At 44.9% G+C, this 23,488-nt stretch overlaps 1 long non-coding RNA gene and 1 other non-coding gene across 2 annotated transcripts in view; both read left to right on the plus strand.

The window, feature by feature from the left end:
• Nucleotides 1-17,440, plus strand: part of LOC122460250 — a 33,771-nt gene extending 16,331 nt beyond the window's left edge. The window contains exons 2-3 of the long non-coding RNA XR_006281445.1: nt 14,480-14,639; nt 15,749-17,440. This is a non-coding gene — a long non-coding RNA (uncharacterized LOC122460250). The remainder of the gene's footprint in view (nt 1-14,479; nt 14,640-15,748) is intronic.
• Nucleotides 17,441-18,754: 1,314 nt separating this feature from the next.
• On the plus strand, nt 18,755-18,829 carry TRNAI-AAU. The gene has a single exon. It is a non-coding gene; the product is annotated as a tRNA-Ile (tRNA).
• The last annotated feature ends 4,659 nt before the right edge of the window (nt 18,830-23,488 follow it).

The following is a 23,488-nucleotide window of genomic DNA, read 5'->3' on the forward strand; positions in this document are numbered from 1 at the left end:
TGTAAGTGTTGGTGGATCACTGGAGATGCTTCACTGACATCAGTGTGGGCTGGTCAGGGAAAGTGCATGATGCTCTCTTCTTTCAAGAGGGAAATTCTTTCCTGAACAGTGGATTACCATTGGCAATACTGAAATGCCAGTAGTGATTCTGGAGGACCCAGCCTACCATTGCTTCCCAGGCTCATGAGGCCATATACCAGCCATCTTAACAGCACTAAGGAAAGCATCAACTACCAGCTTAGCAGGTATAGAATGACATTTGAATGTGCTTTTGGTACATGGACAGGACATTGGCAATGTTTATTCACAAAACAGGATCTCAGAAAAATAGCTGCCTGTTGTGTCCTGGATAATGTCTGTGAGGTAAAGGGGGAAAAGGCAGGATTTTTATGTTTGCTAATTCCAAAAGCTATGTTTAGATTTGCAGCGTATTATAAGATATATGCCTCTTGATATAGGTGAGCAAAAATGTTAAGGTAACTGCGCACATGCTGGATATAATACAAATATGAATATGGTGTGGCCTACCAATACACATGACATCAAACCCTTCACATGACATGGAATCCTTGGACCAGTTTGGCTACAGTTCAGAATTCATCTCCCATTCATTTTTTGAAATGTCTGCCAAAATTTTCAAAAGTGGCCAGTGGCCTTGGAGGCGCAATCTGAGACACTTTTTAAAGGAGCTCCCTTAAAGGCTCTCAAGTTAGGTACCCAAAAAACTCAGGCATCCCAAAGCATGGGCCATTTTTAAGAATCTTGGCCTAATTTTTTGTTTCATTAAACGTTATTTATAAAAGAGTGGCTAGGAGATCAGCCATAACACTCACAAACAGCATATTCATTTTTTCCTTTGCCTTATGTTTCAGCAGTAGCTTTCTTACTAGACAGGCCTTTTTAGATCTTTTACTTCTTATGGAATCACAGAGTGTTAGAGATTAAAAAAATACTTTTAGTTGGTACAGTCTGTCATTCATTCTCCCCGGCCCCATCCAAATATATTCCATTGCATTGTCGGGTGTATCATTCCACTGCAACATTTAAAAATCCAAGATCATAGGCCGGTGTTAATCAGCATAACTCCGTAGCTACACGGATTTGCACCAGCTGAGGATCTAGCCCCTTGTTTATAATGGTGCTTTAAAAGTGACTTTAGTAGAGGTACACTGATTTACACCAGTTGAAGACCTGATGGCAGGGTTCCTGCTCTCTTGTTAGAGAATGCAAGTAATTTCCCCCACTGAAATAAGTGAGAGTTTATTCATATTCTACTGTGTTAGAACAGGGCCTTAGGTATTTAAACCTAGCAGACAAATCAGAGAACGTACACGGTGGCAATTTGCCATGTGAAATGCACATTTATCATGAAGCAATGATAACCCTACCTGTACTCTGCTCACTAATCCATCTCTGTCTGGACTATGTCTAACACATGCTTCTCAATTTGTCAAGGCCCAAATGTGGGACACAATGGGTGACAAAGACGCAGGAATGAAGGACCCTTCCTCCCCCCCCAACTATTCATGTGATAAGCTTAACATGCTGTGGGATTGATTCCTTCAGTGTAAATGACTCTCGAACCTGAGCTTCACAAGTCTTTATTTCTGATGTAAATAGTTTTCAAGAATGAAAGTGAGGTGACATCAAATTTATAGGGATGTAGGTAACTTTGGGACCAAAATGAGTGATAATCCTTGAAATGAAAGACAGTTGAAAGGTATATTCTAAACTTCTGAGCAACTTTCGTACCATTGCCGCTTGCTTTAAAACAACCAGCCACAAAAATGTTTCATTCCCCCCCTAGATATAAAATTTGCCCCAAAGTCACACTTGTCTGAGCTGTGCCATGAGCAGTAGTCTGTCCAGGACTAGTGACAGGTTTAAGCTCTTGGGAACCATTAGGGCCACAAAAGGAAGGATGGTCCAGTGGTTAGGGTTCAAACCTGGGATTTGGAAGATCTGGGTCAGTTCCCCACTCTGCCACAGACTGTGTGAGCTTCGGCTCATCACCTACTGAAAACTACGGAGGGGGAATTTGGAAAAGCATTTGGTGCTCACTCTATAGAGGTCACTTCCCCACATTTGGTCAGTCACAGTTAATATCAATGGCTTGCCATTAAAATTAATAATGTTGTGCTAGAAAAGTAAAAAAATCACTGAAAATTATTGGTCACCTATAACCAAAAGAATCAGAGTGTTTTAGGGGCTGATTCTCATCCGGATGTAGTTCCATTGCACCACATCCTGGAGCTACGTCAGTTTACACCAGCTGAGGATCTGGCCTGCTGACTTCAGTGCAGTTACCCTTGATTTACACTAGTGTAAATGAGAGGGAAAGCAGGCACTCTGTTTTTTTGTGTGCAACTGCTAGGCATGCTTATATTATACTGGATAGCAGGGTATACCCTGATAAGTCATATGTTTTCCTGAAGCTCCCTTTGGTTCTAGAAAAGTTAGAACAGGCTGCTCTCATTTCATCAGAAGGGTCTTGTGAGGCTTTTAGAAAGACACGCTGGGTTAAGAACCAATATTTCAATAATGCAGCAAATAATAAAACAATAATTCTACAAGGGACTTCAGAAATAGGGCACCACTTTTTAACAGTGATTGGAATTAACCATTGGAACAATTTTTGGTGGATTCTCCATCCCTGGCAATTTTTAAATCAAGATTGGATTTTTCCTGAAAGATGTTCTGTAGTCAAAACAGGAATCAATTCAGGGAAGTTCTGTGGCCTGTGTTATGCAGACTAGATGATCACAGTGGTTCCTTTAAGCTCTGAATCTATAAATATGTCTAACTTAAAGGGCTACTTAAAGTCAGGCATGTACTTAAGTACCATACCAAATGCGGCCCAGGATTATTAAATATGAAAGAATTAGAAAACAGATTTGTTTTCCTATGTTTATGCATTTTGGGGGCTGTGTTCAGATTGGATGATAGTAGACTGGTCTGTTTCACTTTCGGCCAGGTGTGAGCTCAGTCCTGCAGTCATGCTGTATGAAAAACTCTGATCAAAGTCAAGAAGAGACCCCTTTGAGCTCTTTGGTTTGAAAACAGTTAAATGAAATGTTTACAGGACTAAACCAAAAAAAGAACCAAACAAAAGCTGTTTTCATTGCGTTTTTATGTGTAATTAATGCAAACATTCCTATTAATATTTGCACATCTGAATTTTGGCCCTACAGATGAAAAACACTCCTGCAATCTGCTCCTTGCAAGTGAACCTTTATGCTGTTGTGGAATCTCATTGAAGTAAGTGGGGCTCCATATAGGTGCATGGGAGTCACCCTCATAGATCAGATTGCAGGGCTAGGCCCATAATTGTTTATTATATTTTACTATTTAAAAAAATATTTGGGGGGTTATAAATATATAGTATTGAAAAGGAGATGCCAGGTAGCAAATATGTAGGATCTGATCCTCCTCTAACTTACATTACTTTTACACTGGTGGGTCTCTATTGATTTCAGTAGAAGTATTCCTGATTTGCACCATTTTAAAAGTGAGAGCAGCATCAGGCTCATGATCAAACTATAACCTCCTACTACTTACTGAATAGTGAAATGCAGTCACCAATCATTCAGTCCACTTACTGTGAGTCTTCTGGGTTTTTTGTCTTCTCCCCGCTGAAATAAACTGAAACCTGTGAAATGCCTGATAGCAGTTCTTTGACTTGCCAAACTTTGGGAAATCACTTGTATCCCGTGATTATCTCCTGAATTGTAGGAACATACAAAAGTCACTGTTGGTATCTCTAGTCTCAGTTTACTCTCTGAGATTCCTAGGCCAGATTTCCCCTTCCCACTGAAAAAGCTGCAGGAAGGAACCTATGGGAAGGAAAACTCAGTGAGGGAACCTTATGGAAATTGTCCCATATTGTTTCCTGGGAGTGATCAGAAGTTCAGCCCACAAGATCAGAGATCCGTGCCAGTTGGGTAAACTGAAAGCCAGAGAAGGGAGTGAGTTAGATCTTCTGGAGGGGTAAATTCACATAGCTCCATTACATTGTTTTTCAGTAGCTGAGGATCTGGCTCAATGTGTAGCACACACAACCATATTTGATTGGGCAATGACATTTTTCTAGAGAGTTTTTTGAAGTGTAAATACATTTTAAAATTGTTACATCAATAATTTAAAAAATGTAGCCTCTAATTTCCATCCCCTCCATCTCTCCCAGCATGGGCTTGTTAGCCAGTTTTCTCTCACCTCTGAATTCTCCTGCACTCCCTTCTCTATTGTTGATTATGTCAGTGTTGGAACCATCTTCCTGGACAAGGAGGATTCACCTCACACTCTCCATAGCTCACTGTTGCTGTTCCTTTACTGGCCAGATGGATCACCTTGAGCAATACTGGTCGAGGGAGCTTGAGGGTCTGGAACTGGGTGTTTTGCACAGTAGGCTACTCCAAACTGCTTATAATTGGTGGACAATATGGAAGTAGGACAATCTTATTGAAAAATATGTAAAAATAAAAAAATGTGCAAATTATCTACAAACTGAATCTCCAATCCAGTAAAGCTCTTAAGCACGTGCTTAACTTCAAGCATGTGAGCAGTCCCATTGGCTTAATAGGACTACTGATGTGTTTAAGTATTGGCCTAAGAGTTTTGCTGGATCAGGGTTGGGGTATTCATAATCTTGCAGGATTGAGCCCCAAGTCTATTAATTTAACATCACAGTTGAGCAGTCATGGACCATACATAATACAAACCCGCTCCAATGTAAGGGATAGTTCAGTAAGATAAATTCTAGGTGCTAGACTAGTAGAAATCAAGTTACATACCATGTACTTGCAGTATGCAATAACAGCACCATTTGCTTTTTGCTTTATATGTGCCTTTTTTTGAGGCTCTTCAGATTGAAATCTCTGATCCAATCAAGAGGTCACAAAGTGGCAGGAATGCTGCTTTCATTCTGTTCACTTTGTGCTGTTCCTTTCTTTCATTTGTAACTAGTCCCTGGAAATAGTTTTGAAATCATGGAAATGGTTCTTTAAAATTTGTCTGTGGCACTGAGGCACATGACCTGTTCCGTAACCTGTGCAGTTAGAGGTGACTGCATCAGCATGCAAAAAATGTAGATGTCTGTGGGTGAAAAAGAACACTTAAGAGTCTCTTCAGTTGTACTGGGACCAAAGATATTTACTTGTCCCTTCTTCAAATTTATTCTTCTAAACATGTTTTCAGTTCTGATCAAAAGTACCACCAGCTCTGACTAGGGTCACCAGATGTCCTGATTTTATAGGGACAGTCACGATATTTGGGGCTTTGTCTTATATAGGCACCTATTACCCCCAGCCCCCGTCCTGATTTTTCACATTTGCTGTCTGGTTACCCTAGGTCTGGCAGATATTCCTGCTCAAAGCAGAATGCCTGTTGTCAAAAACAGAAGTTAATTTAGAAGGGATAGAAAATAGATTAAAAGTAAGTAAGTGCCTAAAAGCCCTGGGCCTGATTATATTTACTCTCAGTCTGTCAGTGCCCTCGAGTCCTTGAGGACTCTCTGTGAACTTTGGAGAATCCAAATCCTCTACAGGAACACAATGCTGGAAAGTATCCTGCCAAACTATGCATCACTAAAACATGCAGAATTCACCTTTCACAAGTGATCTGTGGTAAGTATCAGCAGATGTAAGGAAAGGTGGTGCTTGCCCTCAAACGTTGACAAATGCCAGTAGGTGTTCAGGTAAGGAATATAAGTAACACTTTCCAGTTAATGTGAGTACAGATCAGATAGATCCAATTGCAGAGTTACATTGGCTAAGCATTCATGATTCCACACTATACAAACATTTTTATAAGAAGCCTGTAAGTCAACACATCACAGCTGTGCAGTTGATTCATGAAAATAAAACATTTTCTTTGTTTGTTTGTTTTTAAACACTTACCATGTTTTTCTCGCTAGAAGGAGTGCTGGATGCTGCAAGGCTGTTGTGTCAGAATCCTTATCCTGCAGTGGGTTTTGTTGCAGCCTCTCAGTATATAGTGGGTGTGGTTTTACTGTATGCAGCATGAATGCAGCACTTAATGATGGGAACAGGCTTTTATTTTGTTGGTGTTTGTTTTTTTTTTAAAAAGGGTTGCTCTAGCACATTTCTTTTTCTTGGATTCCGGGAAACAGGAGCAAAATATGTGTGAAAAAATCCCTTACAATTTGTACTTAAATCTTGCTAATTTCTATGTGATGCACAAGAAAACCAACCAGAACAACACTCAAATTCTAGTAATGAAATCTGAGAACAGTGGCAGCTTGTAGGCTGTTCGTTGAAGAGGTATGACTGGGGCCTGAAATCCAACTAGACCATTGAAACAGACACCCCTTCACCGCCACAAGATTCTGATAACTACCCTTCTCTTAAGCCCTCCTTGAAGTGAAGAGCCCAGGGCTGGCAAATGCTTAAGGTCAGCCATAAGAAGAACAATAGTACAGGTGTTCTCTGGAAAACTGGCCAATCAGCCTTTCTCTCTCTCTTTTGGATCACTGTGCATTTATAAACTATGTTTTCATAACTCAGTTAAACGGTAACAAAAACCACCTATAAATTGTTTTAAAACTCTGATGAATAGCTGCGATATCTAGGGGATGTGTACAATGTACAGGCACTTCACATCCCTTCTGCAAGTTGTGTCACTTACTCTATGTGTAATCCATGCCCGTTATATATGTGGAGTCCAGTGCCTGTTTCAAAGGAATTGGGTTATAGTGGGCTTCAGTGAATTTGGAGAGTTCCACGGATATAACACCATTTATTGCACATTTTAAAAGCACGCTATTCAAATACTTTACAAAAGTAATTTAATTACATGCAGTCCATCTGGGAACTACTGGGAATCCCCTTTCATTGTTCAGCTGAGATGGAAGCTGTCATGGCTTTTCAAACCCAGGAGTCACAAAGGGTCATGATTGTGATTATACGGCAGGCTGGCCTACTCAGAAAATCCAAATAGCACTAAAGGGAGTAGAGTGGAAAACGAGCCTCTGGTCCATAGTGCTCTGTTCTTTGGGAATTGCAAACTCCTCGATGTAGCCGCGCAGCTAAAGGTTTGTGGCCAAGGCTGGTAGGAATGTCCTGTGTCAGTAGAGGTGGGTATGAGTGCAGTGGCAGGCTTACAATGGCGCACTGGCTCCATGGAACCAGGCCCATGCTCAGAAGGGGCCCTGGCCAGCTCCGCTTGCACTGCGCCCCGAGACCCCACTGGCTCCCCCCACCCACCATTTGCTCTTCTTGGCCTGCCTGCCAGCTGGCTGAGGTCTCCTCTCTGCCCCCTAGCCTCTCCGCCCCCTGCTCCTCTCTGCCCCCTGGCTAGACCCCAGTGCACCTCCGGCTCCCGGCAGTCTCTGCTTTCCACCAGCTGTGGGGCCGCACCTGTCTCCCCAGAGCTCAGCCACCTGGAACTGGTGCAGAAGCCTGGCCAGTCTCAGCCAGGGACAGGGGGGAGGAGGGGCAACAGTAGAGGGGACGGGGGCGGGTGGGGGGGCACTTGGCTGGGCACCTCCAGGCAAGTGCATCTTGAGGGATCCTGGCTGGGGTAGGCCCTGGCCTGGCTGATCGTGCCACTCCCGAGGGGCTGGAGCAGTTCCCGGCCCCGGGACCAGCCCTGGCTACGCTGCTGGCTCAGCCCGGCAGACACAGTTGCCTTCCAGCAGGGATGGTGAGTGGGTCTCCAGGGGGCCTAGGTGGGATGTTGGGCTGTGGGGAGGTGGGGAAGATGTGTGTATTGCGGCACTAGGCAGTGGGGGGTTCTATGTGGGTGCTGGGCAGTTGTGATGGGGCTGTGGGCAGGGGGGTGCTGGGCAAGGGTGGTGGTGTGCAGGGTGCTGTGCATTTGTGGGGGAGGTTTAGGGGAACACTGGGCATAGTAGGTCGGGGGGGGCTCTGGTCATAGGGAGTTGGGGGGTGTTGGGCAGGGGAGGCTGTGTGGTGTGGCATGGGCCTGCCCCCGAGGGGAAGGAACATGCTGGCAGCACAGGGCCAGGCCAGCCACTGTGCATCTGGCAACTACTAGTTTGTAAATAGTGCCCTCACACTGGGCTGGGCGTGGGGCCGCCCTTGCCGTGCCATGACCCATTGACTCTGGCGGGCCCCTCACTCTGGGGACTGACCTTCCTGTGCCATGCTCCATTGCCTCCATGGGGGCCCACAAGTATGTTTGGCGCCAGACCCACAGAATGTTAATCGGGCCCTGTGTGAGTGTGGGAAAGTGGGTAACAGGGTATATGGATTTATATGGGGAAGTTGAGTGCGGGGACAAATGGGAAAGGCAGTTCCCTTTGCCAAGGCAGGGCTTTGCACTCTTTGGGGCTTTTTATGCTTTTTAAAAAAAAATTATTAGGGCATTAGGGCTAGGATTTTCAAAGGAACCTAAAGGAATTAGGCCCATTGAACCTCACTAGGAGCTGGGCACCTAACTACAATAGGTCCCTTTAAAAATCCCACCCAACGGCTTTATGTGTTGGACATTTAAATGGACTGGCAATCCAGAAGCTTGGGAGCAGGGGTGGAGGAAAGGCCCACTTAAAGGCATAGCTCCCTGCTTGTAGCTTTCTCCAGTGGTTGCTGACTGAAGACATGGTCCTCAGAGGTGCTGAGGACCCTCAGCTCCCTTCGACTTCGATGGAAGCATCTGGCATGCAGTATCTCCAGGGATGGGGCCCAGAGAGATTTAGGGCGGTGGTGTCAAAAAAGCTTTTGAAGTCTCCCTGGCGTATACCGATAGAACAGATATCTTGCTCTTAGATGTTATTGCAAGGGAGCCTTATAAGTCAGGATTTTAGAGAAATGTGGTGGGCCAAATCCTCTGTTGGTGTAAATAAATATAGCTCCCCGCGGTCATTGGAACTACACTGACTTATACCAGCTAAGGATCTAGCCCAGTATAGTTGACAAGAGTCTAGATGTTTTAATTGCATTTATCTTTAAAGGGCAGGAATTTAGGCTAATGGTACACTGGAGGTATGGAAAATGAGGGGCATCTCAGATCTCGGCTCTGAAATCCAGCTCTCGCAGCAGGGAGTTCCACGTGTGTTGGGGAAGCAGGATATTGGAGTGAAGGGCTCCAATGAGGATGTGGGATTTGCCCAAGCTCTGTACAGTCACACTTGATCTATCCTTCTATATATTCTGAACTACGTGTCTCATCAAAACACAACCTCACACAAACGAGGGGCTGATTAATCCAGTTGCGGGCTATCTTTGAATTTCTCTGGTCTTTTTTCCACTGTTAAATGGGCTGGACATACAAATAAAACGATGCATTTTAAAGTATCATGGATGTCTCACTATCAAAAGATGGGTTGGGCTCCTGAAGTTAATAACATGCAGAGGAAACACTTGTGTAGTATCAACCTGGCAAGGTACTAACAAGTTTCAACAGGACTTTATTTTCCAAGTGGAAACCTCTTTACCAAGCTGCTGCTGCACCCTCTGTAGCTTTCTCCCAGCCTCTCAACTCCTCCCCTCTCTTTTCTGTTTCCTGTCCTTTCAGACTCCCACCAGCCAGTGCTCCCAATTCTAACAATTACAAGCAACATCTAAACACCACAACTTGCTCTGTCCTTGATACTGTGATGCAGCTTTCTTAGGAAAGTGCCAAGGTTTTTGCAAAGAAAAAACTTCCCACTGAGTGGCCAACTCCCGCATTGCTGCCATACTCCACAGAGTACCTTTCAGGGGAGGAGTTTAAAGCTCACTTGAGTATTTCCCTGCTCCTGGGGCTGTATGGCTACTTCCTTTGTACTGTGCTAGGGTAGCAGGATGGCTGCTTTAACTTATGGTAGGCTGCAGTAACCACATGGGGGCACCAGTGCAGTCGAGGAGCAGTATATTGCTGTCTTGTTCTGCTCGTGCCCACTTACCTGCAGGTGCTCACCCCTTCCCTCTGCCAGCCCCACCCTACACTAGAGTGTAACCCTATGGAACTTGAAAACCCTAGAGGGCTTTTCACCAAGGTTTGAAATAGTTCAGGAAGTATTTATCTGGCAATCACAGAAAGCATTTTTTCAGAAATAATGTTTTTTAAAGTGAAAAAAAAGTCACTGAATATTCAATTCAGGACTCCACCCCAATTCTGAGTTCTCTCTCTCAGGGGCTCAACTCAGGTGGGGTGGACAATGTGAGATACCTTTAAGCCACGTTTGCATCTGCCGGGTCCTGCTGGAGACCTGTCTGTCCCCTGGCACAACTTACAGCCACCTCAGGGACAGCTCTAAGTTATACCAGCTTCTGATATTCACCTCTGGGTTACTTCACTAGCCTAGGATAGCTGGAATGCACCATGCTCTCTCCCGCTCTGTGATGGGGTATAGAAACCCCAGACTGGACAATATGGGGTTAATGAGCTAATGTAGGCTCAGATGGCTATGCATCCTTGCACCTGTGAGCAGTGTCAGGTTTAGAGGGAGGAGCTTAAGAGAGAGACCCCCAGCTCAATGGGGGTAGACCAGGAGGGGAGCAGATCAGATTTTTAACCTTCTGCTCTTGAAGAGAGGACTGGCTGAAGGTGTCCCTTCCCCAGTTGACTGATGGCCCCTCCCTGAAGAAAGGGATGGCCAGATGCTCATGCACCTTATGAGAGACCCATTCCCCACTATTACCTGTAAACTCAATTCATTTCCATTAATTCTCCTTGTTTTTTGTTCGTTAACTACCGCGGGAGGGGAGAGACTTTAAAATGATCTGGTTGGATGGCCAAGTCAAAGGAAGAGGCAGACAACTGCAGGCCTGGAGCAATCATTGGCTAGAGCAGGGGTGGCCAACCTGTGACTCCGGAGCCACATGCGGCTCTTCAGAAGTTAATATGCAGCTCCTTGTATAGGCATTGACTCCGGGGCTGGAGCTACAGGCTCCAACTTTCCAATGTGCTCACTGCTCAACCCTGGCTCTGCCACAGGCCCTGCCCCCACTCCACCCCTCCCCCAAGCTTGCCATGCCCTCGCTATACCCCCAGAGTCTCCTGCATGCCATAAAACAGCTGATCGGGAGGTGCAGGGAGGGAAGGGGAGGTGCTGATTGGCGGGGCTGCCGGTGGGCGGGAGGTGCTGGGACCAGGGGGTGGGGAGGAGCTGATGGGGGGGCTGCTGACATATTACTGTGGCTCTTTGGCAATGTACATTGGTAAATTCTGGCTTGTTCTCAGGCTCAGGTTGGCTAACCCTGGGCTAGAGATATCTGACAAGGAGAGAGCTGCTATGCCATGCCTGGCCACAAAGAGGTGCTAGTGGTGAGTCAGCCCTTTCACACACACTCCTAATCCATCCTTTACTTGCCCCTGAACTGAGGGCTGCAAAGGGACATGATGCAAGATGTAGTCTCACGCTCCCAGGGTTTATTCCCAGGGGGCCATTCTGCCCTCTTTATGGCCTTTACATGCTGCTGGAATGCAGTGAAGAGGCCACAAAAGGGGAGCGACTAGGGGCTCATTTCCCGCACTAAATAGATTAGTTTATAACTTGTAAGAAATAAAGCAAAGGTGATTTTAGATGTGCTATGCTATAAGCAAGGTCAGATTTCCTGAAGCTGGACGCTTGACACAGTTGTCTTGCCAGGATTCCATCATCTGTGTGTTGATCCAGCATTCCTCTCTTCTCCCAATTCCCCCTCACTCCCCAAAGATTGTCTCTGCTCCAGGCTTCACACTTCATTCTCTTTGCATGAAATCTTGGCAATATCTCCCTTGCTTTAAGCCTGGCCTCTGCTTCTTTCTCACATTGCTGCTGGTTTACATGTCCCCTCCCTCTCTCTTACAAAGCCCCCATTCTTTCAGATGCAGAACTAGGCACTATTTCTACTTCAAACCACAAACCTTTCCCCCCACACCCATCATCTCCCCACCCCTTCCTTCTCTCTTACAGTCCGTGGGCCCGAATGGCTCTTCTTTTGCAAAAGATCATGCAAGGCAAAAAAATCACCCTCAAAAGTGCACACATGGCAAGCTGCATAAGCAATATGTGATCAACACCCCAAATGCCTTCTGCAGAGTTAGGAAGGAATAGAGTTCAACCAATGGTCACAAATTCATAGCACTGATTACATCCCTTCTGCAAACACCACATCAGTGCTGGTGAAATGCTGGATTTAGGCGCAAAAACAGGCTGATTACCAGGGAGCAACTTTCACTGGCCGATATAGTCTAGGCAGAGCTGGTCAAGAAACATATGGTTTTGTGTTTTTTCTTTCCTCTGCCAAAACTTTGGATAAAAAAGGGTTTTTTTGTTTTCATCCAATTTTGCAAGGGGGGTGTTTGTCAAACAACTGAAAACCAAAAAGTTTTAGGTTTGTGGGCTTTTAAAAAATGAAAATCCAACATTTAAAAAAAAAACCCTTTTCTGTCTTCCTGGACATTTCCATTTTGTTGAAAATAATTTTTCATCAAACTGAAGTTCTGACAGAAAATTTTCAGCCTTCTCTCGTTGGTAAAAACAATCCCCCCAACAACAGGGGCACTGGCCAAGTACTGTAGTCTCAGTGTTAACCACAGGGTATTTGCCCCACAGATACTGTCACAAAACTAGATATATAGGTGAGTACATACAGGAAATCTTTCAAATTGGTATCAAAGCCAATCAAGCTACAGGCACAGCCCTACCCTGCCACTGTAGTTATTAACACTTGTACTATAAACAGCCCCCAATACTTTACCCTACAAGCACAATCCCCTCACATGCACACTCATGCCTGCAACCATCCTCTCACAACACCCACAAGTCCTACCCACATCACCACACACACTTCCCCATCTCTGTTCACACATCCTGACACATACTAACTAAGCACACGCAATCACACATTTGTGGAGACAACTGCGGATATGGAAATTGATACATAGACTGTGAGGAGCAGCCCTGATGCAACTCAGTCATGTCAGATGAGAATATGTGTCCCTGCACATGGGTTGACCATACCTTGAGCATATGATGCTAGGGATATTTTTTACTGAAAAAAAAATTTTTTTTTTGCATCTGCTCCAAGATCAACCATGGTGAACTATGCACCACTCAAGCCACTGACATCAGTGTGGACTTAGGATGCTATGTCCTCCACAATCTCTTTTCTGTGATGCAATTTATGGCTGTACACATGTATGACCTGACTTTTCCGAAGTGCTCGCCCTTCAAACCTCCAGTTGAATCTAATTGGAGCTGCAGGGGCTCAGCGCCTTTGAAGATCAGGCCTAAAATGGGAACATAGTGTTCACGCAGCGCTGAAAGGTCTGGTGTATGGAAATGGAATGGTTGGTGTGACAGGCCAATGTCCTACATTCTAACTGACTGCTACCCCTGTCCAGAAATAGTAAGTTCTTCTGGGTCTTTCAGTTGAGGTCTAAGTGAGACATACAATGGAGCAGTGATAGGTGCCCTGTCTACAGAGCATGTTGACTCCATTGGGATTGATTCTCCTTTCACGCTGGCTAGCACTGGTGTAATTCTAGATTTGTGTGAGTTAGTTCTGGTGCTCCCTAGGGAAAGTCAGAGTAAAATCAAGTCCCATGTCTCCAGGGAAAGCAATTGCGGAAAGGTAGGTGCAAGTGCAAGGGCCAGTGTGAACAGCAGCAGACTAGGAAAGGGAAAAGGAACTTTGGATCATTTCCAACAGCAGCCCAGCTTCCAACTGTTCCGAGCCACACCTATGCTCAACCCCAAGTCAGGGGTTGAGTTATTAGGGATTTAGCAGTGAATCGTCTTGAAGAAGGAAATCAAATAGCGATATCTTACAATACCACATGCACAGAAAGGGGGAGAGACAAAGGGGCCAGGCTGCAAAGAGGAGGAAATGGAAGGAGACCTGTGCAGCTATAAATGCCATTGGTAGTTGTGACCACTCTGCTGAAGTACGAGCTGGTTTGTGAAGAAAAAAGGTTTGTCCATCTCTTACAAGCAACTTGTGAGAGACCAGTTCCATGCCAAGCACTTACATCTCAAAAGGGGGCCATTGTCATGAAGCATCCTGTCATAATGGGAGTCCTCTGTGGCCTGGAAACACTGTCTGGTAAGTAAAGAGTTGTCACCAGTGCTGTTCCTTTCCGTTCAGTGTGTGGCCATGTGCAGATAGCGACACATGTAATGCAGCTCTCTACCTCCCTAATACTGTTGTCAAGCTGCAATGTCTGCCCTGCACGCTGCCACTTATTTTGTTTCTGGCCACTAGTTACATGGGGCTGCTATGATTAACGTGACTTGTTCATCTGGTGCACTCTGACCTCACTTTCCTAGTGGTATGGTATGGCCTTAGATTCATCCATACTGTATTAACTCCCTTAGGTTGTGTATCCATAATCCACTGCTGCATGATGGGAATGTAGGGGAACAGCAAGATATTGGCATATTTCCTGCAATCTGGCCTGCAGCACAGTGTCTATATGTGGTAATTTGTCCCCTGAAGCTCCTGGAATCCTATTATGCCCAGTACTCCTATAATTTCTTCTGAAGCATGCCACCACTTTCTCACATTGCATTTAATTTGTGTTTCTCATCTAGGTGGTACTTATGCTGTGACTGGTCTATGAGCTACATCCAGCAGTTGTCTCATGTCCATTTCAACACAGTCTTCTGGATGCCAGAGAAGACATCACCAGAACTATGAAAGCCTCCTCTTGCAAGTGACACCATCCAGTGCTGATGGCAGAGAAGGAATCAGGTGGTACAACTTGTATTGAGATAGTTGTTAGAAACATGCCTAGGAGCAAGTATGAAAATGTTTCACCTTTATCCTCCTGCATATGGCTCTCATGCTCGGAGTTCTCAGTCGGTTAATACAATAGTGTGTCCAGACATGGTAGAGTTCCATTGTTAGATCTGCTTTTAATAGTAGGTAGTAATCTGGGAGTAGAATAATGAACCCACTTGGAATGATTCTTACAAAAGAAGTGCCATGTCTTCATGTGCCTTGAGGGATGCCCTACTATGGATGCTACTTCTCACACCTTGCCTTCAGGTCATGCCAGCAAAAAGTCAGGGTCAATAGCCCTGAAAGCAATAACCTGAGTGCTATTCCATGATAGCGTTAGTGCAGGGGTTCTCAATCTGGGGGTTGGGACCACTCAGGCGGTCGTGAGGTTATTACATGGGGGGTTGCAAGCTGTCAGCCTCCACCCCAAACCCCGCTTTGCCTCCAGCATTTATAATGGTTTTAAATATATTAAAAAGTGTTTTTAATTTATAAGGAGGGGGGTCGCACTCAGAGGCCTGCTATGTTAAAAGGGTCACCAGTAAAAAAGTTCGAGAGCCACTATGTTAGTGGGTGTCATTATCCATACAGGCCAATATGGGATCTGATCTCCTCGGTAGCATTACAGGGACACATGCTTTACAGGAGGGATCAGACCTACAACACTTGTGCTGGGTGAAGATAAGGTTTGGGGTAACATTTTTGATGGCAGAAATGGTGCTGGCACCATTGATGATGTCTCCTTGGAATTGTATCAGACCGACGGCACATCTCGCTCCACCAAGGAGTGCCAGAACCCTGGCAGCAACACTAGGTCTGATGATCAGGGAGAGGATGAAGCAATCTGGCTGTGATGGGGGCACATGGCACCCTGCTAACAGCAGCGTTGTGACTGTAGAGTCTAACTTCTGGGAGAAAAACCTAATAAATAGGGCCCAGTAAGCTGAGAGACATGACCAGGAAGGTGATCATGCTGCTGTGGGTGACTTTCATGTGTTGAATGCATATAGCTTGACTGATACCTGGCAACACAAACAGCAACTGAAGGAGAACCTTACAAGTGTGCATGTCTCCTTAAGAGCTCACCAAGAAGAGCTGCTGTCAAGTCTGCTAGCATTTGAAGACCCAGATCTCAAGAAGATTAACATTCCACAGTTCATGGGAGATATCACTGACTCATTTTGCCATAGTGCTGTTGCACAAGCTGCACTAGTACCACTGAATGTTACTCCATGGAGGGCATTGCCATGCCTTCTCGTTTAGACATGGCCAAAGTAGGCACCACTGGTCTGGAAACACTCTGTGTCTGATAAAGCCACAGAACTGAGGCAGGAGATCAGGGAAAAGGCCAGGCCAGGCTCTCCTGGTGGATTTTCCAGCACTTAACGGATGAGTGGAGCTGCTATTGCTCTCCTAATGTTGTTGAACCTCCTCCTCCACCAGAGAGGTTAAGTGACTTGAATGAGCTGCACTCAGGCATGCTGCATAAAAACAGTTGGGGATGAATGGTGCAGACACTTGTGCAACTCAGTGTATGACCACATAGGCGTGGGATGGCATCACTGTTCTTAAAGTAATTCATGCATCATTCTCATCCTTTGAATTCCATTCTCCTGCAGAAATGTGTCTGCTGCACTGCTTGTGTAGAATTGTCCTATTTGTGCTGTGTGTGTGTGTGGCCAGTGGGCTACAATGGCACCTCTGTGTAAACAGCAGCTGAATTAACCTCATTTCCCCTGAAGTATGGTAGTGGGTAGTGAGTGTGCCCGTTTCCTTCTGCTTCAGCATGTGTCTGGAAACTTGGGTCCATAATCCTTGATGTTCTCCGCCTGATTTTTGCTGCTCTGTTGGTGCAAAACAGCTGTAAAACAAGGTTAAGTGGCCAGCTGAGCGAGTTTTGTGACACCAGAGTGGCGCAAAGCAGTTAGGGCATACTTGTGAATCTGGCCCATGGTTTCATTGGTGTCCAGAAGAAGAAAAAAACTATTGCATGGGACCAACTTCCTTTTGCAATCGCCGGGTCAGGTGGTCCTGGCATTGAGCGTAACAGCTACATTGTGATTCTGTCCATGGGGCCCATGTATCTGTCTGCCCATGTTTGTAGAGTTCTCATGCACCAAGGTTAGCTTTGTGGTTGTGACAGCATCTGCGGAACATGACCAATGAGCTGGTTTAGAACAAGCCCCTCTGACACTGCAGCTGGGACTAGATGCAGTGTTTGGATCTGGATTCCGATTGGGATTAGGTTTAGGGTAAAGTTCAGGGTTTGGGTTTGAGGCAGATTTGGATTTGCAACACTGAAATCTCATGAACTGTCCTTGCAGTATTTCACCCCAAATGGTAGAAATGTTGCAATAAGAGCTGATTTAAGCCAACAGAAATTTTGCTTGTGTCAGAACTGCAGGATTAAGGCTGCTATTTGCAAGCTTTTATAACCCTCCACTGCCCCCATAAATCTTGCTGGACGTTGCAAATTAAACTCATCACATTCCATCTCCAAGTAAATCAGTGTCCACTAAACTTTGTAAACATTTCTACATTTCTTTCAGCATAGCCTAATAGCTTAAAAATATTCAACATTTGAATGGTATATTTTTAATAATACTCTGTGACCAGATGTATTAATTCATAAAGGGCATGAGATAGCAACTCTTACATGGAGTAATTCCATTGACCAAGAAACATATCTAAATACTCATGCTTCCTTTTATTCCTCAGACATAAGTGGCTTGTTTTAGATGATTTTTATTAATAAATAATAGATCAGCCTTGCAATACTCTACTTACCCACTGACCCTGGGCAAATTTTGAGGAGTGGATAAAATACTCTGGTCCAAATACACAGCTATTTATGGTATTTATACGGCCATTATTACCATAGTATCTGGGTATCTCACCATCTTTAATGCATTTACTCTCACACACCCCTTTAGAGTAGAGAAGATCTATTAGCTCCATTGTGTAAATGGAGAACTGAAGCACAGAGTGACAAAGGGACAGATTTTTTAAAAAAGATATTTAGACAAGTGAAGATGCAGATAGGCACTTAGTGGGATTTTCAAAAGCACTGTAGGTGCCTCACTCCCACAATAGGAATCAGTCACCTAGGTGCTTTTGAAAATCCTACCAAGTGCCTATGTACTTCTTTAAGTGCTTAAATACCTTTAAAAATCTGCCCCTACGTGACTTGCCCAAGATCACACTGTGATCACATCTGTGGCAGTGCAGGAATTGGTTATGGATCTTCTAGCCCTAACTCAGGGCTAACACCCTAACCACTGGGCCATCTTTCGTTCTGTCTTTGATTTCAATGGAGCAGTTTATACCGGTTGAGGATCTATCCCTTTATATGCATGAGACTATCACTAATGTGACATCCTCAGAACCCATGAGAATGGTAATCAAGGACAGTTACGTACAGATCTCTCAGACCATAGCATAGAAATATCCCTTATGGAACAGTTCTGTAGAATTGAATAGAGGAAGATCACCTTTCTGCAGAATGTTTAAACCAACCTTTAGAATTCTACAGCAGGGATAAATTCCCTATTACTTTTGATAGGGTGGTTTTAAAATTCTGTATTTGGATTCATTATTTTTCCTCAAGCTTTTGCCAAAATTTCAGCCTTAGGATCAGACCAAGCATGATAAAATTTTAATCCAAAAAGCAAAATATAGGCAACTAAAAAATGGATTTAGGTTGGAATGCCTATCTCAACCTTAATTACTATGGCCCAGATCCACAAAGGGATTTAGACACCTACACCCCAGATTTTAGGCACCGTTATGATCCATAAAACTGCTGTTTGGCTGCCGCCTAACCCTATTGGCACCAAGTGAATTTAGGAACTTAAATTTTCACTGTAAAAGTTCTCTAGGTGTCTTAAGTTCCTGCCTCTGGGCATGTGCACTGCTGCCTCACTGTAGGCCTCTGGAAGCCTGTCTCATACCTAAACTCCAGTGAAATTCACAAAATGGAAGAAGATATGTCTTCCTCTCTTGGGAAAAGACAGAAAATATCATGTTGCCTCTATATAAATCCATGGTATGTCCACATCTTGAATACCAGATGCAGTATTTGTGTGGGCTGGCTAGCTCAGCTGGTTAGAGCGTGGTGCTAATAACACCAAGGTCATGGTTTCAAGCTCTCATGCTGGCCACTCCGTGTGCTGGATGGAGAGTGTGGCTTCTGCCCTTTGGGGGGAGGGATAGCTCAGTGGTTTGAGCATTGGCCTGCTAAACTCAGGGTTGTGAGTTCAATCCTTGAAGGGGCCATTTAGGGATCTGGGGCAAAAATTGGGGATTGGTCCTGCTTTGAGAAGGGGTTGGACTAGATGACCTCCTGAGGTCCCTTCCAACCCTAACATTCTATGTAGTTGCCCTAATCTCAAAAAAGATATATTGGAATTGGAAAAGGTTCAGAAAAGGGCAACAAAAATTATTAGGGAGATGGAACAGCTTCCATATGAGCAGGGATTAATAAAACTGGGACTTTTCAGCTTGAAAAAGAGATGGCTAAGGGGAGATATGATTGAGGTCTATAAAATCATGACTGGAGTGAGAAAGTAAATAAGGAAGTGTTATTTACTCCTTCTCATAACACAAGAAGTAGAGGTCACCAAATGAAATGAATAGGCAGCAGATTTAAAACAAATAAAAGGAAGTATTTTTTCACACAATGTACAGTCAACCTGTGGAACTCTTTGCCAGAGGATTTGTGAAGGCCAAGATTATAACAGGGTTCAAAAAAAAGCTAGATAAGTTCATGAAGGATAGATCCATCAATGGCTATTAGCCAGAATAGGCAGGGATGGTGTCCGTAGCCTGTATTTGCCATAAGTTGGGAATGGGGGACAGGGGATGGATCGCTTGATGATTACCTACATTGGCACCGACTCCATGGGTGCTTCAGGGTGGGGGTGGGGGCTTGGAGGAAGGGGTAGAGTGTGGGCAGGGCCTGAAGCTGAGCGGGGGTTGAGCACACCATGGAAAGGAGGAAGCTGGTGCCTGAGATCACCTGTCCTGGGCTAAATGGAACTTTAGTCTGACGCAGTATGGCCATTTTTATATTATGTTCTTATGTTCCTATGTTCTGCCTAACTCATCTGCGGCCTGATCCAAGAAACGTGCTCTGAACACATCAGCCAAATCAGGCCACATTCAAAATCTGACTGCCGGAGGAGGCTACTTAAATCGACACAGGCAAAAGAGCATGTGAGAATGGCTCTGTAGCCTAGTGGTTATGGTATCAATGTGGAACACCCAGAGTTCAATCCCCCTGCTCCATTGACTGTACTGTAGATTGTGCTGGCTTTTGTGAATTGCATTCTAAGGCACAAGTCTCTCCCCATGCATTGTATAGAGAATTTAGGTGTCTAACTCAGGCTTTTTGGATCTCAGTGTTGTTTCTTTGACTTTCCTAGGTGCCTGAAAGTTAGGCCCTGTGACACTCAGTATCACATGCCACATGTAGATCCATCCAGCCCGAGTGAAAGCCTTTACTTGGGTTTTAGCTTATAGCCTAAAAATGGGGCTTAGGTGCCCAAGTACAATTATGGATCCAGCCCCACCGACTCTGCTATGAGGGCACAGGCTAAACCTTTTGAGTGCTGATAGTTCTTCACAATCCACCCCTACTCGTGTGCCCAAAAGGACCAATAAGTTCTCCCACAGCGCACAGGGAAAGAATCACAGCGGCTCAGCTCACTGTGGCATATAGAAACATGGGATACGACAGCAGAAGTCCAGGTGACTCATGTGGGGGAAGCACAAGTCAGGACCCGATAATTCAGGCAGTGCTTTGCAGTGTGGCTGCTCACATCTAGGCTAGGCTAACCCGGCTGCTGATAACCATGTTAACTCTGCAGTGAAGACATGCCCTTAGTTCCCCATTTTACTCACGGGGATACTGTCTCCTTACCTCAAAAAGGTTGTTGTGAGGCCATTACTACAATTATGAGGGACGTAGATCTACCTTAGACAGAAATACCAGGTGCAATGTTGAAAGAGTTTACATTTGTTTATTGTTGAATAAGTTATTTTTATTTGGACTATGATGGTGCTTATTATAATGAATTTCTCTAGCAGAAAATTGCTGATCCCATTAGGAAGTACAGTCATTAACTCGGAGAGTCATCAAATTAGAAGAACTGAAATCAAGGCTAGAGCATGCTGTAGTCTGTTTCTGAAAAGGCTGTGCCTGACTGTGATCTCAAACCAGTCTAAACCAGAAGTCCTTGGAGTAAAGTGTAAATCAGGAATAAGTCAATGGGCCAGATACTCTGCCAATGTAAAAAGGCAAAGCTCCTCAAACTCAATGCATCTGCACTCTTTTACACCAGCACAGAGTTTACTTCAGTGGAGTAGCAGCAGTGTAAGTGAGAACAGATTCAGACAAACTGTGCCACATGCTCAGCTGGTGTGTTTTGGCATAACTCCCCTGAAATCAAAGGGACTATACCAGTTTATAGAGGGCCTTGTCCATTCTGTGTAACAGTTATTGTGCACACTCATTCTTCACAAGTGTCTAATGCTGGTATTTATGCTAAGGATGAGCTGAAGGACAAAATTCAGATTTAGCCAAGGATCAAGCATGTTTGAAACTGAGTTCTTGGGTTTTAGCTTTTTATAGAGATCTGAATCTGAACTTCACCTGTGTTCAAGTGTGTTTAAACATGGCCTAAAACAAAAGCCTAGATCTAATTCTTCAAATTCAAGATAATCACTCTCAAGGAAATAACCACTCTTGTAAAATTAACTTGAATGGACCCAATGTCCTGTGTTGGCCTGGATTTTGTCTATTAATGTGCGGGGGGCGGGGGGTAGGATATACTCTCAAGTGAAAGGAGGAGCGCTATTTATAATTGCATTTGTGACTGCGCCAGCGCTATGTCCATTAACGCTCAAATCCAAACAATGTAATTGAAATGATAGCTTTTGGAGATACCATCGGATTACTGGAGTCTCGTGGCAGCATTTGCTCCTTCCTTTAAAAGCACAGAAGTTGCATGCTATCAGCCAGAACAGGATGAACCAGCTCTGCTGGAGTGGCTGCCTCTGAATTAAGCAGGCAAACTTCCAGATATCAGTTTCCCTCACATTACTAGACTCTAATAACCCAGGCTCTCTCCTGTCTATAGACTTGTGTGCTCTTAGGAGAATTATTTCTTTGTTCACAAAGGGTCTGGGCATCAATCAGAATATCACCTTTTCAAATCATTTGGCAAAGGTCAAAGAGTCACTAATGTAATGACTTCCACTCAACCCACATTCACCTTTCAAAAACTCCAGAGGTTACAGGTGACCCTGGAAGCATGTCCCCAAAGTCAGCGGTCTCAGACTCCATCAGCCCAGCAGTGGATGTAAACTCTGGCATCAAGGGCTCTCCACTGATAATACCCAGTGCCTACAGTTCAGTTGAAAGTATTGGCAACAGGAGGGCCCCTACTAATCTTGGTTGTTGAGACGATGTGTAAAGAGTGACTCTGTGACAGGCAGGACCTACATCCTGAAGGAATTTATCGATCAGAATGAATGCTTTGATTTGCACTTGAAAATGAACTAGGAGCCAGTGACATCTATGGAGAATAGGACTATGCATTCCACATACCAAGGAAGGGTTATATTGTGGCACATAGCCACAGCACTGAGCTTGGGGAGGAGCAGACACACCTCACTCTAGGGGACAACCAAAGGCAAAGGCACAGTCCTTTCCCAAATTTCTTTATGCAGCATGGTCTTCAGTCAGCTACATCTTGGCCATCTCCTGCAGCTGCTTCTTTCCTATCCCCTGATGGGCAATTTGTACTCCTAAGGGTGAACATTGCGAGACTTTCTGTGCTTCTCTGTGTGCCAGTACTGCAACTAAACCTGGCCATCACATGAGGCATGCAAGGTGGGGATGAAGCCTGCTTGCACCATCCTTCCTATTGCACCCACATAATATGGCCAGTCACTTGTTGTGCTAGCTGATGTTGTCAAGGCTATCCCCTTGTCCAGCCATGCAGTTATCCAGGCTAGAGGTAGCAAAGGGCAAGTTCTTCTTTTGATTACACCAATGGTAATCCAGGAAAACCCCAATGAAGTCAGCTGAGTTACTCCAGATTTACACTAGGTGAAGTGAGAGCACAGTTGGGGCCCTACTCTGCAATTTACACAGGAGCCAAATAAATAATCCCGAATGATATTGTGACAGGCCAGGTGAGAGACTGATAGTCATACTAAGGCCTTTTAGAGCCCAATTAATGCAAACAACTCCCCTTGAAGTACATTGAATGGCGTGTTTACAACTGACAAAGTGATCAGGCCCTAAGCCCTGATCTACACCATAGATTTATGTCGGTGTAACTACATTGCTCAGGGGCATGGAAAATCCACACCCCTGAGCAACACAGTTATATAGACCAAACTCCCAGTGTAGACAGAGCTATAGTGACAGGAGGGCTTCTCCCATCAATATAGCTACCACCTCTTGGGGATTTCTCCTGTCAGCATAGGAGCCAACTCCGTGGGTGCACCAGGGCTGGAGCACCCATTGGAAAAAAAATAGTGGTTTCGGGAGAGGGCGGAGTGAGGGCAGGAAGAGGCGGGGTGAGGGCAGGGCCTTGGGGGAGGAGGCAGAGTGGGGGTGGGGCCTCGGGAAGAGCAGGGGTGGAGTACCCCTTGGGAAAAATAAAAGTCAGCACCTATGCCCGTTGGCATTTGTAATATCTTTACTAAGCACTGCAGTGGCACAGCTGCACCTGTGTAAGTGCAGACAAGCCCTAAGAGTTTAAATTAAGAGCTTCAAAAGAGGCTCCCATGGCCCAGTTTCTTAAAAG

Source organism: Dermochelys coriacea, chromosome 1, assembly GCF_009764565.3.
Source record: "Dermochelys coriacea isolate rDerCor1 chromosome 1, rDerCor1.pri.v4, whole genome shotgun sequence".
Taxonomy (NCBI): Eukaryota; Metazoa; Chordata; order Testudines; family Dermochelyidae; genus Dermochelys; species Dermochelys coriacea.